Source organism: Arachis hypogaea, chromosome 7, assembly GCF_003086295.3.
Source record: "Arachis hypogaea cultivar Tifrunner chromosome 7, arahy.Tifrunner.gnm2.J5K5, whole genome shotgun sequence".
Taxonomy (NCBI): Eukaryota; Viridiplantae; Streptophyta; class Magnoliopsida; order Fabales; family Fabaceae; genus Arachis; species Arachis hypogaea.
The window spans coordinates 32,531,999-32,547,070 of record NC_092042.1 but is presented as its reverse complement, the minus strand read 5'-3'; positions in this window follow the sequence as shown (position 1 = coordinate 32,547,070).

Genomic DNA, 15,072 nt, shown 5'->3' with positions numbered 1-15,072 from the left:
GGATTTTGGTTCACACTAGTGTTATGGTTTTTAGTAACCCATGTATTAGCATAGAACTCTTGCACCATCAGAATTCCAACATCCTGAATGGGATTCATTCGGACTTCCCAACCTTTTCTCCGAATCTCTCTTTGGATTTCCGAATACTCATTCTTCATGAGCATGTAAGGGACCTCAGAGATCACTTTCTTCTCAGCCAGTACTTCATAGAAGTGGTCTTGGTGGGCTTTGGTGATGAATCTCTCCATCTCTCAAGATTCAGAGAGAGTGGCTACTGCCTTTCTTTTACTCTTTCTAGAGGGTTCTCCAACCTTGGGTGCCATGAATGATAATGGAAAGAAAAAAGCTATACTTTTCCGACACCAAACTTAAAACTTTGCTCGACCTTGAGCAAAAATAAAGGAAAGAGAAGAATTGAGTAGAAGAAGAAGAAAATAGAAGGATGGAGAGGGAGAAAGAGGGCTCGACCTTGTGGGTTAGTAGTGTATGAGAGGTGTGTGTATGAAGGGTTTTGGAGAGGGATATTTATAGGATGGGGTAGGTTAGGTTTCGGCCATAGGGTGGGTTTTGGATGGGAAATTTGATTTTGAAGTAGGCGGGGGTAGGTGGTAGTTATGATGGTTTGGGGAAATGGTATGGATGTGATTGGGCTAGGGTTTATGGAGAAGTGTGTGTGGGAAAGTGTGAAAGTAAGTGGGGGTAGGTGAAAGATGTTGTGGGACCCACAGATCTTGAGAGGCTAGGAAATTTTAGATTCCCTACTTCTCTGCATTGGCATTTGAACGCCCAGCAGGGATACCCTGGCTGGCGTTCAACTTTAACACTCCATCCAGAGTATTTTGTTTTCACTGTTGTGACATTATTGTCTCTGTTCTGACTGTTGCATATGATCATAACTCTGACAATATAAAAATAATGAAAAATAATTAAATAAAGTTGGATTGCCTCCCAACAAGCGTTCTTTTAACGTCACTAACTTGACCTTTAGCTCCTTACGGAGGTGAGTATGGACTCAGATTTTTTCCCCTGACTGTGAATTTTCTTTCCGTATGTGGCTTGTACCTCAAGGATTCTCAACTTCTCCATTACAGAAAGTGGCATGAGGTTGATGCTTGACCCTAGGTCACACAGAGCCTTTTCAAAGGTCATAGTGCCTATGGTGTAAGGAATCAGAAAGCGTCCAGGATCTGGAAGCTTCTAAGGTAGCTCTTGTTGAACTAAAGCATGGAGTTCTTTGGTGAGCAGTGGAGGTTCTTCCTCTAGAGGCTTCGTACAAAATAACTTGGCATTCAGCTTCAAAAGAGCTCCTAGGTACTGAGCAACTTGCTCTTCCCTAATGTCTTCATCCTCATCTAAGGATGAGTAGTCATCAGAACTCATAAACTACAGAAGTGCATTCAAAGGAACCTCTGTAGTCTTTATGCTTTTCTTTGGTTCTGAGATAGAGGGTTCTTGAGTGGGCTTTAAGCACTCAAAGGGCGTGCTTGGGTTGGCGTTCAACGCCAGCTCTGTCAGCTTATTGGGCATTGAATGCCCTTGCTGTCTACATTGACTGGCATTAAACACCAGTCCCTCTAGCATTCTAAGCATTGAATGCCCAGCAAAGATGTCCTTGCTAGCGTTCAATGCCAGAATGGCTAGGAGTTTAGGCATTGAACGCCCAGCGAGGGGTTCCTCACTGGCGTTCAGCACCAGAAAGCATGGGTGTTTGGGCGTTGAATGCACAGCCAGTACTCTTTGGCTGGTGTTCAACGCTAGCTTTTCTGCCAGGATGGGCGTTAAACGCCCAATGAGGGGTTCCTCACTGGCGTTTAACGCCAGGCTTGCTGCAAATTTGGACATTGAACGCCCAGTGAAGGCTTCTTCATTGGCGTTCAATGCCTTCCCAATCTCCTATGTTTCGGCCTCTACCTCCATGGTTATGGCGTTGCACTCTTCTCTTAGATTCACCTTAGTGTTACTGGAAAGAGTGTGAGGAAGAGTCTCAGGGATCCTCTTGCTCAGTTAACCAACTTATACCTCCAAGTTTCTAATAGAGGACCTTGTTTCATTAATGAAACTATGAGTGGTCTTAGAGAGGCTGGAAGCCAGAATAACTAAGTCAGAAAGACTCTGCTTAGAGGTCTCCATATTCCCTTGAGAAAATGAGAATGGTGGTCTGTTGTTGAACCTATTCTGGTTCCTACTACCTTGATTGAAATCTTGCTGAGGTTTCTATTGATCCTTCCATGAGAGGTTAGGATGATTCCTCCATGAAGGATTGTAGGTGTTTCCATAGAGTTCTCCAATGTAATTCACCTCCTCTATGGTGGGTTGGTTAGGATCGTAAGCTTCTTCTTCAAGAGAAGCTTCTTGAGTGCTGCCAGCTACAGTTTGCATTCCAGTCAGATGCTGGGAAATCATATTGACTTGCTGAGTCAATATCTTATTCTGAGCCAAGATGGCATTCAGAGTTTCAACTTCATGATCACCTTTCTTCTGAGGGGTTCCAAGGTTTATACAATTCCTTTTAGAAGTATACATGAACTAGTTGTTTGCAACCATCTCAATGAGCTCTCTTGCATCTGCAAGTGTTTTCTTCAAGCAGAGGGATCCACCTGCAGAGCTATCCAGTGAAATCTTGGATATCTCAGACAAGCCATCATAGAATACGCCTATGATGGACCACTCTGAGAGCATGTCAGGAGGACATCTCCTGATCAGTTGCTTGTACCTTTTCCAAGCTTTATAGAGAGATTCACCTTCTCTTTGTCTGAAGGTTTGAACTTCCACTCTAATCTTGCTCATCCTTTGAGGAGGAAAGAATTTAGCCAGAAAAGCATTAACCAGCTTTTTGCAAGAGTCAAGACTCTCTCTGGGTTGGGCATCCAACTATAGCTTAGTTCTATCTCTTAAAGCAAAGGGAAAGAGCATCAACTTGTAGATTTCAGAATTAACTCTATTAATCTTTACAGTATCATAGATCTGTAAGAACTCAGCTAAAAACTAACGTGGATCTTCCATTGGAATTCCATGGAATTTGCAGTTCTGCTGTAAAAGAGAGACTAACTGAGGCTTAAGCTCAAAATGGTTAGCTCTAATGGCAGGTACAGAGATGCTTTTGCCATAAAAGTCAGAGGTAGGCATGGTGAAGTCACCATAGACCTTTCTTGGCTCCTCTTGAGGTTTGGCCATGTCCTCTGTTTCTTGTTCAAAACTTTCTGAAAGGTCTCTTCTGGAGTGTTGTGCTTTATTTTATTGTAAACGCTTTCTTAAAGTCTTCTCAGGTTCAGGATCAGGAGTCAATAGGGGTTCTTTATCCCTGTTCTTGGTCATAAACAAGAAGAAAAGAAAAGAAAGAAAAGAAGAAAGCTTTTTGTGCCAATAGGTAAGAAGCTCCTCCTTAAAGTCAGATGTGAAGAAAGAAGAGAGAAATAAAAGTGAAGATGGAAGAAGGGAGAGGGATAGAATTCGAAAATAGAGATGAGAAGAGAAGAAGTATAAATTGAAAAAGAAAATAATAATTAAAATATTTTTATTTTTATTTATTTATTTAATTAATTTAAAAAATTAAGTTAATTAATTTAAAAAGAATTGAGAATTAGTTAGTATATTTTCGAAAAAGAGAAGAGAGAAATAGGAGGGAATTTTCGAAAATTAAGAAGAGATGAGAGTTAATTAGGAAGTCTTGAAAAAGAAGAGAGAGAAGAAGGAGAGAGTTTTTTTGAAAATTAAGAAAAAGAAGAGTTAGTTAGGAGGTTTTGAAAGAGATGAGAGAGAGGAGTAGTTAAGAAAAGGTTTGAATTTAAAATAAGATAAGAAAAGATTTGAAATTAAAATTTAAAGTCAGAAAAGAGATAAGAAAAGATAAGATAAGAAATTAAAAATATTTGAAAAAGATTTTAAAAAGATGAGATTTTGAAATTTGATTTTGAAAAAGATTTAATTTTGAAAAGTGAAATTGTAATTATTAGATTTTAAAATTTGAAAAAGATAAGATAAATTTTTATTTTGAAAAATATATGATAAGTCTTTGAAAAAAGATAAGAATTTTTGAAAAAGATAGGATTTTTAATTTTAAAAAGATTTGATTTTTGAAAATTTACAACTAAGATAAAATAAGATAAAAATTTTGAAATTAAAATCTGAATTTTTATCTAGAAATTTCGAAAATAATGTTAAAATAAAAAATAGAAAAAGATATTTTTTGAAATTAATGAAGAGAGAGAAAAACAAGTAAAAGACACAAGACTTAAAATTTTTAGATCTAGCACTCCTTATTTTTCGAAAATTTGGAGGAAAAACTTAAAGAAACACCAAACTTAAAAATTTTAAGATCAAAACACAAAAAAGACTCAAGAACACTTTGAAGACTAACAAGAACACAAAGAACAAAAGTCAAAAGACTTAAAGAACACCAAACTTAAAATTTTCAGAAAACCAAAACACATTTTTCAAAAATTAAACAAAAATAACAAGAAGACACCAAACTTAAAGACTTTTAACACAAGATTTAACCAAAGAAAATATTTTTGAAAATTTTTAGAAAATAGGACTCAAGAAAAATGAAAAACTCAACAAGAACAAACACAAAAGATTCAAACTAAGAACAAAGATTAAACAAAGAAAATAAAAATTTTTGAAAAGGTTTTTTACTTTTTTCAAAAATTTTGAAGAAGAACAAAATAAAAATAAAAGACTCAACAGGAACACAGATTAAACAAAGAAAGGACGAATATTTCTTGTAAAAGGGTTAAGAAGTTTTGGGATTTGAAGAACAAGAACATGCAAGACTCAAACTAAGAACAAAAATTGAACAAAGAAAAGAAAAATACTTTTGAAAAGGTTTTTAATTTTTTTTTGAAAATTAGAGAAGAAGAAACTAAAATCAAAAGACTCAAATAAAATAAAATAAAATAAATTACCTGATCTAGGGAGCAAGACAATTCGTCAGTTTGTCCAAACTCAACAATCCCCGACAACGACGCCAAAAACTTGGTAGCACGAATCCCTACACTTTCGTACGTTGTACCGGCAAGTGCACTGGGTCGTCCAAGTAATACCTGAGTAAGTCAGGATCGATCCCACGAGAATTGTAGTTCGAAGCAAGCTATGGTTATCTTGCAGGTCTTAGTCAGGCAGATCAGAAGATTGTTGGATTATGGAGTTTAGGGTTTTTATAACCGGGTGCTAAGGATTGGAGTTGCTTTGCCTTTTCGAATTAACTCTAGTACTAATGTCTTCTCTGCTTGTGAGTGATATTCTTCTATGGCAGGCTGTATGTAATCAATGCCAAGGGCCATGGTCAATGATCTCCTCTGCTACAAATTGAACACCATTGCCTGTGGTCATCCAATCGGACAAAGGGTGAATCGCTAGCAAGTCATTCTCCTGGTGATCCTACTCAAAGCTCCACAGACAAGGTCGAATCTTCCAGATCAGAGAACGCTGCTTCTTTGGGATCTAGCCTATACCATGGAGACCCTAATCTCTCCGAAAATTGGCTGAACTGGTGTCTCAAAAAGTCCCCAACGAAATCGTGGATTAACCATCTCAGAGATGTATAAATATAGCTATTGGCTCGTGCTTTCCAGTCACGTATTCATACGAACCCCAGCAGACGTGGGTGTTTGTCAGGCACGTTCATCTTAGTGTGATTAACAGAGCTGATTGTTCGATCATCCTATTCACCATGATGAAGATCAGATATACATCTTAAAAACATATCAAATACGGATCGAAGAAGAAACAGTAATACTTTTATTAATTCATAGGACTTAGCAGGACTCCTCCTCTCAACTTAGGAGGTTTAGAAACTCATAGTGAAGTAAATACAAAGTAAAAACATGTATGCTATGTGAAGATGATGATTAACGTTCTGAATTACATAAATTTAATCCCTTAAATACTAAGCAGATGACTAGTAAGGGTAAAATAGTCTATTTAGTACTAAAATCCACTTCTGAGGCCTACTTGGTGAGTGTTTGGGCTGAGCTTTGATGAGATCCACGTGTTATGAGGTCTCTTGGGCATGGAACGCCAGCTAGGGGATCCTCATTGGGCGGTTGGACGCTGGTCTCTACTTTTGGGCACTGGACGCCAGGAAAGGGGTAGGAAGCTGGCGTTGGACGCCAGTTTTGGGCCTTCTAATCCAAAGCACAGTATGGACTATTATATATTGATGGAAAGCTCTGGAAGTCAGCTTTCCATCGTCATTGAGAGCTCTGCATTTATGCTTTTGAAACTCCAAAAAAACTCTTTCGAGTGCAAGGAGGTCAGATCCAGACAGCATCTGCAGTGCTTTCTCTGTCTCTGAATCAGACTTCTGCTCCAGCTCCTCAATTTCAGCTAGAAATTACCTAAAATTGTACAAAAAAACTCATAGTAGAATCCAAAAATATGATTTAAACATTGAAACCTATAAAAATATAATAAAAAACTAAATAAATCATACTAAAAACTATATGAAAATGATGCCAAAAAGCGTATAAAATATCCGCTCATCACCAAGCTACCACTTTTTCGAGCTTCATCTCATTACTAAGCATACTATTAGGATTTAGGGGTAAACGAATGAAAATAGAATCTTAAGGATTTGAAATTAGGTTTTAAAACAAAAGTCATTTTTGCTTAAAACATGGGTCATGCATACGCGTGGGAGTTCAATTTGCTCATCACACGCATGCATTGCCTCATCTGCGTACGCATGTACACTGGACAGAATCAACTGTTCGCGTATGAAGCCCCATGCTTGTGTATGCAAGGGTCTCTTTTTTCCATGACGCGTACGCATTACCTCGTCTACGTACCCATACATGCCAAATAGAAACGTCCATCCGCGTATGGAGGGGTTCGTGTATGCATGCAGTGCAGATCAGTCAAAATGCTGCTATGTCCATAATTTTCAATTTTGTATACCAAACTTTGATTGAGCATAACTTTCTCATTTTAAAAAATATTTTCCTCTGTTCTTCGAACGGCATAAACATCTTGGACCAAATTTTCTTTCTAAACAAGTTTGGAATAAATCGGAGGTCCGGGGATCAAGTTATGCTCCACCAAAGTTGGACCAAAATCACAATTTTTACAAAACTAAATAAACCTCCAATTTCAAAACATACAAACTCCAAACCCTTGGAAACCAACCCAAACCTTTTAAAAATCAACCCAAACTTTATCCATTCAGCATCAAACCACTCTAAACTCATACTTTCAACTCTCTTATTCAATCCACCACGTTCATGAATCTCAAATCAACAATTCAATTCAAACAATATCCAATCCTTCATGTTCAATAATATACAATATGCATCATCAATTTCTTATATCAATTATAACATCCACTTAGCCCCTAGAATGGTACCAACAACAAATTCAACCTCATTAGCCATTTTACATAAACCAAAGTTAATCACATCATACAAACAAGCTTCTATCACAACATCCAACATCACTAACCATATACATAATAATACAATCCATCTCAACCGATCGACCACATCAACATTTCAATTTCCGATCCGAGGGTCACTATCCTAAGTTTTCACATTACATTACATTTTAGATACAAGAAACTGAAACCATACCTTGGCCAATTCCCCGCTCAATCCGGAACACCTCCAATTCAAATTTTCTCAAACTTTCAAGACTCCAACACCCCCCCCAAACAGATTTTTCAGCCACAAGACTTCATTCCAAGCTTCCAAGACCTCAATCAAGATCTGATATACATATATATACCACCTAATCCACAATATCACATTCAAATATAACAACTTAATACCCAAACACCATAAATCAAGAATTCCACTTGGTTTGAGAATTCTTACTGTACCCACGAACCAAAGAAGTAAGATTAAGCGTTTTCCTCAAGCTAATTGGATCTTATAACATCAAAGAGTTCAAAATCTCAACACTTTTACTCAAGATTTTTGAAATCAATTTCTGAGAAAACTTGAAGGAATTCATGGTTTACCTCTTGAATAATGATGTGGGCTTTGCAGAGCTTGACGCTGCAGTCACGTTGCCACAAACGGTGCAGTGATTAGAGATCCAAATCAAAAGTTATGGCACTTTGACTAACAAGTGAGGGTTTAGGAACTTTGGAAGGTGTTCTTCCCTTATTTGCTGAGTATTCAGCGTGTTTGATGTTTGATTGGGGAAGGGAAAGGATGTGCCTTTTATTTATGTGTTATTGGGCTGGGTCTTGGGCCCAATACAGGCCTGGTTCGTTCGATTTAGCCCGTGCGGCCCAATCTTGGGTCAAATTCTTTAAAATTAATGTCAAAATTCTTCTTTTAATTTTTTTATCACATTAAACTATAAAAATCACATTTCTATTTTTCTATAATAAATTTTAATTTATGAGTTAATTTTTATTAATTATTCGGGTTTTACATGGGTATCCTTCCCATTTCCAACAGCGACGGCAACATCACAGCACAATCAATCAAATGATCACTGAGGAGCATGCTGATGTACTCAATGACAAATACTCCCAGCTCAATTGCTTCCAAGAGAACACTGGAATGTCAAGTTCTGTATTCACTCCAGAATAAAAATTTGCCTTGTTGGAATTTATCAAAGGCAAAAGTGTGCAGCAGCAACTTCATAATGCAAACCAGATTTTGACTAATTCTATTCAGACCTCCACTCTAGGAAAAACCATTGTATTACATTTTAATGCAATAATTATGAGTATTATAACTCCAAAATCTGGGTTATGGGCCATTGACTCCGGTACGATATATCATGTGACTTTTGACTTAAAAGATTTTGTAAATTTTTAAAATATTACTCCAATAAATGTGATATTGCCAAATGGGACCAAAACTATAAGCACCATTATTAGCACAATCACATTCTCTAAAAAATTTTTCTCAAAAATATTTTGTACATTCTATATTTTGATTTCAAACTGGTTTCTGTATCAAAATTAACCTCAAACTGATATTGCCAAATGTTAACCAATGATAAGTATTGTTAGATACAGGATCAATCCAAATCGAAGATGATTGGCATTACTAAGTGCGGAGAGGGGCTATATACAATGAGTAGAAAACCAGAATGTTTTCACCTTCAACCCTCTTCAATAAAGCAAGCTTCATTGGCAGTAGCTACTACCACTACTCATATCGTAGCACTTTCACACACTGAGCACAATAAGATTTGGCATCTTAGATTAGGACATATACATATGCATAGACTGATTTTAATGAAAAGAGATTATCCTTTTATAGATTACACTGCTTCAATATTTCCTTGTGACTCATATCATTTTGCAAAACAAAAGAAACTATCTTTTGATCTTAGCACAACTGGAATAAAAGATTATTTTGACTTAGTTCATATAGATATTTGGGGTCTCATTTCTGTCCCTTCTAATGAAGGACATAGATATTTTTTTACTGTAGTAAATGGCAAGAGTAGATTTACTTCGAGTTTTTTATGGAAACAAAATCTGAGGTATCAGAATTGGTTATTTAACTTTTTGAATTTTGTCAAAGTACAATTTAAAAAATAAGTTAAGTGTATAGGAAGTGACAATGGACCAGAATTCAATCTAAAATCATATTTTGCATCAACTTGCATTCTACACTAAACTTCTTGTGTAGAAACACCAGAACAAATTGGAATTGTAGAGTGAAAATATCAGTACATTTTAGGTGTCGCTAGAGCACTGTTATTTCAATCAAGAATTTCACTTTGTTTTTGACAATATGCAGTTGCTGATGTTATTCACCTAATTAATAGGCTACCTAGCACTAACTTGGATAATGTCAGTTCTGATAAGTGTTTGTATGGTACATTACCCAACCTTTCAAATTTAAGAGTATTTGGTTCTCTTCCATATGCGTCAACATTAACAAATTCAAGAACAAAATTGGACCCAAGAGCCAGAAAAGCAGCATTTCTTGGTTTTGAATTTGGAATAAAAGGTTTTTTACTCAATGATTTAAAGTAAAAAGAAATTTTCATATCTAGAAATGTAAATTTTTATGAAACTCATTTTTCATTTTCACATTCGACAGGTACTGAAACAACGACACCTGCTCTTACTCCACAATGCATTGACCTTTTTCATATGATACATCAACCACACATTATTTGCCATCACCTACACACATCACACTCACAAATTCAAGTGAATATCTCTCAAACTCAATGCATTCACCAATTTTTTCACATACCATTGTACTCATTAGCACACCACACACTAACACTACACCTGCATTACAAAATTACAACATCTCACATGATTGCATCACTAGAAAATCTGAAAGAATTAAGAGATCGCTTGCTTATTTGAAGGACTACCATTGTATGATAACCCACACAATACATACTAGCAACTTTGCCAACACTATCACTTTATATCCTATCTCACAACACTTGTCATATGATAAACTAAACCCAGAATATAAGTCCCTTTCTCTAGCCATCATCTCAAATCCAAAACATAGCACCTATAAAGAGGCGGCTGCACGTGAATGCTGGAAAAAAGCAATACATGCTGAATTGGCAACTCTGGATCAGAACAGAACTTGGTGTCTCACTCAACTCCCAAAAGGCAAAAAGTTGTGGGTTATATTCAATTTTTCAGGTAAAATTCAATCCCGATGGTACCATAGAAAGGCACAAAGCCAGGCTAGTTGCAAAAGGATTCACTCAAATGCAAAGAGTAGATTATAGTAATATATTTAGTGTAGTTTTCAAAATGACTACTTTACGAGTAATGTTGGCATTGACAACAGCAAAGAAATGGCATTTGAAACAGTTGGACGTCAATACTTCCTTTCTTCACAGAGATTTGGACAAGAAAGTTTATACACTGATACCACCCGGTTTAGATGTGTTACAACCAAGTTTAGCCTGCAAATTGCAAAAGTCTTTATATGAACTTAAGCAAAAAAGCAGGCAATGGAATATTAAGCTCACTCAGCCTCTTGTTAATGCTTGTTATAAGCAAGTTTTTTATGATCATTCCCTCTTCATCAACAAAACATCCGAAGGCTTCACTGCCATCTTGGTTTATGTGGATGATTTGATGTTAACTGGCAATAACATTGGTAAAATTAATTCCATCAAGCAAATTTTGGATGACAAATTCAAAATAAAAGATCTTAGTCATCTCAAGTATTTCTTGAAAATGGAAGTAGCACGGTCTAACTCGGGAATTCACATTTATCAGCGAAAGTACACCATGGACCTTCTCAAAGATTTTGGTTATATGTATTGCAAGCCTCTCTTCACTTTATTTGATTATAGTAAAAAATGCTCGAAGGAGTTGGGTACCATTTTAACAGACAACACTACTTACAGACAATTTGTTGGCCGACTCCTTTACCTCACAAACACTAGAACCGATATTTCCTATGTTGTGGGACATTTGAGCCAATTTTTGAACTATGCAACCACCTTTCATCTCAAGCCACTTTCTGTGTGCTTCGATACTTAAAAGACAGATCTACAACTGGTCTATTCTTCTCCTTTACTTCTGATATGCATCTCACCGAATTTACCGATGCTGATTGGGCTACCTGTGCTGATACTCATTGCTCTGTTTTCAGTTATTGCTTCATGCTTGGAAGCTCTCTCGTCAGCTGGAAGAGTAACAAGCAAACCACTATTGCCAAGTCCTCTGTAGAAGCTGAATACAGATCTCTTGCTGCTGTCACTTGTGAAGTTAGCTGTTTCTTAATGGATTTCATTTGTTTGCCGATTCAAAAATCTATCACCCTATTCTGTAAATACTAGTCAGCAATTCACATTGCCAAAAATCCCATCTTCCATGAAAGAACCAAACACATTGAAGTAGATTGCTACATTGTTTGTGAAAATATTTGTCTAGTCTTATTCATTTTATGTCGGTTCGGTCCAAGGACCAACTTGTTGATTTTCTTACTAAAGCTCTACCACCGGGTCCTTTTTCTACTAATGTTTCCAAGTTAGGATTGTTATATTTATACAATTCTTGCTTGTAGGAGGGTGTTACCTAGATTGTTTTTTTATCAATAGTAGATGTAGCTTAATTATTGTAATTTTTTTATAGTGAGAGTACATAAAGAGTACATAGTATATAAGGTGTAATAATTCAACAAATATCTTTTAAGGAGTTCTTTTCATTCTTTTTAAAATGAGAAAAAATTATTTTTCTACCTCTCTCAATCCCTTCTAGCTTTTGGTTCATCAAACCATTAATATCACAGCTTGAATAGCTTAGGGCCTGAGATTTTCTTGAATCTTATGTTTGAGGAGGGCTAATAGAATATATAGGTTCTGAGTTAGTTAAGTGATCATTGTGAAGTTAGTTAGTCTGACAAATTTCTTGGAATATAAGTCATTGCATGACTTGGAGAGAAAGGATGAGAGAGAGAGTAAAAGAGACAGAGCGGGTGGGAAACATAGTGAGGGGTAGAACTAGAAATTAGATAAAGGATCCTAGGGTTTGGAACCATGAAGAGTATCGGAGGTTGGAGAATGAGTTATTCTCGATTTTTTTGGATAATCTCTCACAAGACATTTCGATGAGAGAACTGTTTCAACTGTTCAGTTGGACTAGACGCATAAATGATATATATCTATCACGTAAATAAAAAGGTGGTAGTTTCTACATTTTTGCATTCATACGATACACTATGAAGGGAGGGACATTGAAGGCTATAACAGAAATGAATCGTATGAGATTGAGAGGTAAGGTTGTGTTTGTCAGAGAAGCAAAATACAGGCGCATGTGAAGAACACGAAGAAGTTACAGTTTGGAGGTGGCAACCGAAATGAAATGGTACGTCAGCCGTAGTGAGAAGGAGATGATGCCCAGAAATCCCCAGCTAGCTGCTCTCAAGATGTTAAAAAGGATAAAAAGGACCAAGATCCACATGGGAATGGGTGGACGAAGAAGTTGGAAGTGGCTATGGAGAAAAAAAAAACTTGGACTGGCTGTAGAAAAAACTAATATGTGGAACGATGATGGCTATTGACTTTAGGTCCTTAAAGGATATGGTTGTGAAGAACTTGCCTTAAGTTATTCAAGTATGCGAAATGGGAGTGTATAAAGCTCTCTTGACTTTCGACAGTCTGTTGAACGCTGAAGAGACATACAAGTTCAAAATGAATAGCCTACTACAAATATTTCATAGTGTTTGGAGGTGGAACGATTCAGAGTAAAATGAATCTCGAAGAGTATGGTTAGAGTGTTTCGGGGTTCCATTGCATGCTTGGACAGTGGATACTTTCAAGATAATAGGAAGCCAATGGAGGGAGGTGGTTGGGTGTGATAAAGTGATGGAATTGTACATCATATTTAGTGTCGGCCGTGTACCTATTGATAACTGTGTCATGGGTGTGATCAATGAATGGGTCCATATCACAATGGTACCTGTGGCTTTGACGTATTGGTAAAAGTGTAGGACGGCAAGTATATTGTGTGTAATGTGACTTTGAAAATATGGCGGATGATGTTGTAAGATGCGATCATTGTAAAGACGAAACAACAAGGGAGTGTGATGATGTAGCTATAAGGTCGAAAGAGCCAACAAATTTGTTAAACAATGGATATCATGCAGCGACAGTAGTTACGAATGTGCTATGTGAGGAGGTTGAATATGAGGTAGATTTGTAAATTCAGAATCAATTTTGAACGAGTAGAGTTATGACCATTCAAGACTCCATCAAATAAAGTTGGTAATATATCAGTCAATTTATGGTGATATTAAAGGCTTGGCTGATTTTGTGGGATATGAGGAGAGTAATGAAGTGGATTTTGAGCTTACTATCCTAAGGAGTTATAATTGTAATCATAATGAGCTGATAAGGGAGGTAAAAAATGATATTAGTAATAGAATTATTGTTCAGGCCTCTAATGTAAAAAAAAAATATAACACGCGTTATTTGGGCCAAGATGGCCCAAACTCATTAACAATTGGGAAGGGCGCTACTGTTGGCTGTATTGGGCTGGGTCCGGGGAAGCTAGGTCGGGTTGGTAGGGTTCATGGGACTAGTACTGAGTCAGACTATGCTTCAACGCTGCAAGGAACCCTCGTGACCTGGGGGGCGTTGGCGACAAGCTTGGTCAGGGAAGAACCTGTGTTGAAGGTTGCTGGTTAGTGCTATCCGATGGGGAAGATTCACGGTGTCAGTTGGGCTGTGTGTTGGGCGCTAGCTCGATGCAGGGTGAATGTGCCTCTCACGCTGGAGAAGGCCAAGATGCGTACGGTAGTGGAGCCAACTCGCAACAGACGTTGGTCTAGGGAGAAGCCATGCCACAAAGGGTTGTTGGTGCGTTGGGGATGGACGTTATTGACAGTTATCGGGAGGTCCGAAGAGGGAGCTATGCCGTGTTGGCGAGGGATTGTAGATCTGGAAAATAAAATGAACGGGTTGATGGGGTTGAGATGTTGGTTGAAGGGCTATAACGGGATGAGGATGCGAATGTAGGGCCTAATGATGAATACGGTGATGTAGCTAATTCTGAAACATATGGTAGAGAAAATGAAGAATTAGTTAATAGAGGCCTAGAAGCCAGTTTGATTTGAGAGGGCTATGGTGATAGGGAGGACCGTTTGCAGGAAGAAAGGCATGCCAACAATAATAAAATTAGTGGTAATGAGTGTTCAAGATTGGATGAGCAACTGATGGAAAATAAAAAGACTTGGGAGTTAGCTAAGAAATCAGGAGAATACTATATAATGAAGAAGATGGCATTATGGCTACCCTCCAAGAACAGAATGAAGAAATCACTCAGAAAAGAATATTGGAAAAACAGTAGGCTAAAGTAAGATGGAGTAAGCCCAAAACTCACAAAAAGGTTTGCAATAATGTTTTAAAATGATTTTGAATTCGTGAAATGTTAAGGGGGTTAAGGGGTGATGGGAAGTGTAGGATGGTGAAGGACCTCAGGAGGAAACACATGTTGAATATGTTAGGTCTAATTGAGACTAAAAGACAGATAATGACAAGGTTTGATGTGTTAAAAATTTAGGGAAATGATGCGGGGTGGGAGTATGTGGGGTCTGATGGTGCATTTAGTGGGTTGTTGTTAATATGTGATGATATATGGTTTAAAATGAGAAATTGCTATAAAGGTGAGATATG